This window comes from Equus przewalskii, chromosome X (genome assembly GCF_037783145.1).
Source record: "Equus przewalskii isolate Varuska chromosome X, EquPr2, whole genome shotgun sequence".
Taxonomy (NCBI): Eukaryota; Metazoa; Chordata; class Mammalia; order Perissodactyla; family Equidae; genus Equus; species Equus przewalskii.
Window position 1 is genome coordinate 95,236,700 of NC_091863.1, and position 5,016 is coordinate 95,241,715.

Below are 5,016 nucleotides of genomic sequence, written 5' to 3' on the forward strand. Positions count from 1 at the left end.
TGGCAGGAGAAAGGGGGGTGGGTAACAGAGTTGGCTCGCCTTTCCCCACGTCTATAAGGCTAGCCACCACACCCAAGTGTATCAACTCCTCTGGCTTTATTACACTTCCATAGCTTCATTTGTTTGGGTCTTGAAGGTTTTTCACCCTGGGAAGGAATAACTAATTAAGCTGGTATCAGTTAATTTTCCTTATCATTTGGCATATACTAATAGCTAAATATAAAGAAAATAAAGCACTGGAAAAATGTTGGAAGGTACTAAGAAGGAAAAAAGGGAAGCAGATATGGAAGATGGGAAAACCCCAAAACAAATTCCATGGACCTTACATTTTTGCCTAGTGTATTCCTGGTTGTGTCAAGGTTACTTACCTCTGGTATATGGAATGTTAGACCAAGTTGATGATAATAAATTGGTGACTCACAGCTTAATCCCAACAATAACCAAAACTACCAGAGGCAGGCACAGGGGTCCCAATCGGAGCATCCCTGAGAGCTACACTGCAGTAAGTTCAGCTGCTCCCGAGGCTGGCTGTATTGGGCCCGTGGCAACTAGGAACTAAGGCTAAGATTTGTGCTGTTAATGTCTTTACACCCATGCTGACATTATAACTTCTGCGGCACCAGAATGGCCAAATCAGTGACTGAGTTCTACCCCTAGAATTTCTAATTACAACTGAGCATGCCCCAAGTCAGTATATTGAGAAGCATCTTCCCTAAGGTTTTTTCCCCAAAACACCTGGATCGGTAAATATTGTCTCCTCTGGGTGGTACTCAACATTTAAAATATTGCAGTGCATATTATTCATTATCTGGATAAGAAGACCAAAGCATAACTTAAAATTGCTAGGAGAACCAAAAGCCTTAGATTTTCACCATCCCTGGTTGGGGGAGGGGAGGAATATTGCAGCAGTTGGCGGCTGGCAGTGCTTTGCTTCTCCTGGGACCACACCAAACAGAGAAGGAACCAAAACGCAGGAATGAGCTGTGCTAATCTGCTGAACCCCCAAACAGACTCACACGTGTTTTAGTGAACCATAGTGAATCTAACCTACTTACAAAATATTTAGTAAAGCAGTGCAAACTAGAACTGAACCTGTTTTCTAAAAATGTTGAATATGAGTAAAATTTAACTATTAAAATAATGTCCAAAGAGAACTTAAATTGAATCTTGCCTTGGTAAGTCAGAATCCATAATCAGAAGAATCTTCTGGAAGATGCGTTTTGGATAAGAAAGGCACACTGAGTCTTAATGAAGCTCTGTGTGTGCAAGAGCAGGAGTAGCGAAGCCCAAAGGATGAGGTGGAAGGAATGCAGACAGACTCAGAGGCAGCAACAGCTGGGACAGACATGGGTGGCAATGGGTAAGAAAGGTGGCAGAAAGCCTGAAAACCCCCGGGAATCAACAGGAAATGGTGGAGCATATGCTGCAGAGGTCATTGAATGATGAGTGTAGGGCCTCTGACTGCCAGGCTAAAGCATCTGGGTTTTACTCTGAGCAGGGAAAAGACGTGCACAAATAGTGTTTTAGATTGTATTGAGCTAATGAAGTTACCATGCGTGTTAAAGTTGTGGTATAAACTAAGACATCACCGAATTTAACGTTAAATGAGTCTCCTGGTCTGGAATGCTCTAGATATTCACAGTGGAGTTGAGCTCATTTAGGCATCCAGAAAAATAAATACCTAAATCAAATGAATTTCTTATTGCCAGATGAATAAATATTGCTCAACTGAAGAAAAAAAAAGCCCTGGGAATCAAGTTGAAATAGATACAGAAGACAGAAGAATCATTCCACTTCATCATTGATTATTATGGATTGACTTCACCCATAGAATGTATATGAAAGTTGATCACAGGGCCTTGCAAGTATGAGGTGCTCAACAAATGTTCTGTCTAAATTGAGTCTGCTGCAGTGCATAGCACAGTGTGAAAAAGGTTAAAGTAATGAAAGAGAGATCAGAAATTATGTGTGACTTCATTGGCTTGATTTTTGCCTTGACATGGGCATTCACTAAATCAAAGGAATAACCATTAGAGGCTGCGTTCAGTCAGCCAAGCTTTCCTGCATCTCCATTAGGGAAAGGATTTCTTTTAAGCTTATAAACAATTACATGAAAGCATTTCATTTTCATGCATTAATGTCAAGAACAGGCCATTTTGTTTCTCCGCTTTCAAGGTCCTCTCCTTTCACTTCTCTCAAATTGTGGTCTGTCTGGTTAGTCACCCTTCCTCAGAAGCACCTGAGAGCTTGTTAAACATGCAAAATTCTGGGTCACACTGAATCAAAATCTCTAGGGGAAGGGAGGCAGGAATCCATTTTTAACAACTACCTAGGAGATTGTTTTGCACCCTCAAGTTAAAAAATCCCTGAGCTAGGAATGGAAGTTCAAGCAGCTAACTCATTTGGTTAAAGGCCAAGAGGTAGACAAGTGGAGCCTTGGATTTGCCCAGGGCCTACACCACACAACCATTGACGGGTGTGCTGGTAAAGGTTAAACAATTGGCTCTCCAAAAGAAGCCCCAGTTGGTAGCATTTGCCGTTTCCGTTGTGCGAATACCCACCATGGCCAATTTCAAGCTGCCAGTGAGAAGGGACACGCAGTAGGGCACTTTTATATAGTATTTCCACCATACAAATACAGTGGATGTAAATGACCTCAAGATCAATATATAATAGTAAAAGGTAGGAAAATAATTAGGAAGTGATGAGTTTTGAGTATTTATTACCCTGGTCTTTATTATAATTTATCTTGTAATTTAAATTTCAATTATGACTCTGTTTAACAAATAGCTTGCAAATTTAATGATTGCCTCTCACCGGTATTATAAGCTGGCACCATCACACCACTGCCTGCAGCCATTCCTGTAAGACACACAACCCTTCTTTGGCCTGTGGACTAATCATGGCACATGAGCAATCTCAGAGAGCCTGCCCATCTGCCCAGTGAGGAAGGAGCAGGGTGTGGGGAGCATGGAGATGGGGCTGTTTAGAGATAGATTTGGCCAGTAATCAACATCTATTGGTTTGCTAACTCCTCTAGGGCTCGTGTGGCCACATAGAACCCATGAGGCAGCTACTTCAGCCTCATTCAGAGACTTGCCCAGGAGCCTGAGCTAAGGAAAAAAGACCATAGGTGGTTGCATATGTGTGTATGCCTGCAGCCCACAGGCCAGCTGTCCTCTGCATCTTATATTCTAGCCGGGGATTTCTTGAGTGTCAAGCACAGACAACCTGCATCAGGTAGGGGAGAGGAGGAGGTGTGCTTAGAATGCAGAGTCCTGGGCCCAACCCCAGACCTCCTGAATCAGAATCACAGGGAACTGGGGCCCCGGGATTTGCATATTTACAAACTTATCAAGCAATTCTGATAAGCACTAAAATTTGAGAACCCCTGGGTTGGAGCAGCTGTAGTTAAAGATAAGTACACATACCCGCAAGGGTACATGAAGACTTTCCAAGACATATATAGCACAGAGAGTTTTAAAGGAATCCATTTCCAGATCCTCCACTTCCATATGTTCTCAGATTTCCTAAAATCCATCTGCCTGAGGAAGACGCAATCTGCAGAATCTCCTGTCCTGCCTCCCCTTTCAAGGTCACCTGTATCTCCCTTGACAGACAAAAGAAAATCATACTTCTCGTCCACCCTAGAAAAAACCTCCATGGGACAAACCAAGTACTGGTGTTGAGGCTGAGAAAATTCATGAGTACAATAAAGGGATAGCATATCTTCTTGCCAGTCAAGTGGTTTCCAGTTCTTTGCTTTCAACGAAATTGCAGGAGTACCTAACTGTGAGCTAACCATTAAAAAATAACTTTGAGGGGCTGGCCCCGTGGCCGAGTGGTTAAGTTCGCGCACTCTGCTGCAGGCGGCCCAGTGTTTCGTTGGTTCGAATCCTAGGTGCGGACATGACACTGCTCATCAAACCACGCTGAGGCAGCGTCCCACATGCCACAACTAGAAGGACCCACAACGAAGAATATACAACTATGTACTGGGGGGCTTTGGGGAGAAAAAGGAAAAAAATAAAATCTTTAAAAAAAGAATAAGGAAAATAACTTTGATAAGAGGGTTGCTATTTTTTTATATACTTGGAAAAGGTTCAAAGAATTGAATGGCATTACTTATAACAAAATTCTCATCTACTTAAATTTGTGAATAAGACTTCTCAATGCTTATATCTACAAAGAAAAGAAAAAGAAGAATAAAATTGAGGCTGAACCCTGTCTCCTTTTAGCAGTAAGAAATAGCCATCCACAGAAATATGAACTAATTGAAAAACGGCTCCGTACACCTCATTTAGAGCTATATTTCCAAAAAAAATTTACTCCTCGTGTTTAAAAATTATTGATTAAAAATGTTACATTTATGTTGACCGACTGGTAGTGCTAGAACTGTAAAGGCTAACTCAATTCAGAAGAAAAGTTAACATTTAGTGCATTATGTTCACGGGAAATGAAAAATACAAGTTTATCATGTGTATCTGACATTTGCTGCAAGGAAACATGACAGGATGATCAATATAAACTCTTTCAAGAATAAAAATATATTACATTAGGATAAAAATCTGGGAGAAGTGGCATGGAACTGTATGTTCAAGGAGAAAAGGAAATGATAGATAGTTTTCAACTGTTAAAGACGAGCTTATCCCTGTGTTTTTGAAAGGAATGATGGTAGCTGTCAAATTGTTGTATGAATCTTATAGTATATGAAATATATCTTAATAAGGTTATCTTTAAAAAAGAAAATTGAGAATGAGATGGGGTGTATGGTATTTTTGAATAACTACTGACTCCTCTCCATTCCTAAAAATGAAGTTCTGAAAAAATATATTGGATTACAAAGTATTACAAAATTTAAATCGATTCTTCTACATTCAAATAAGCTAACTTTTTTTTCATAGAAAAGTTTTCAAGGATTTCTTTAAAATGATGGCGCATACCAGGGAGCAGCGTGTGTTCTGGCTCTGCCATTAGCTTTATGACTTTGGGCAAGGAGCTTCCCCCCTCTGCAAA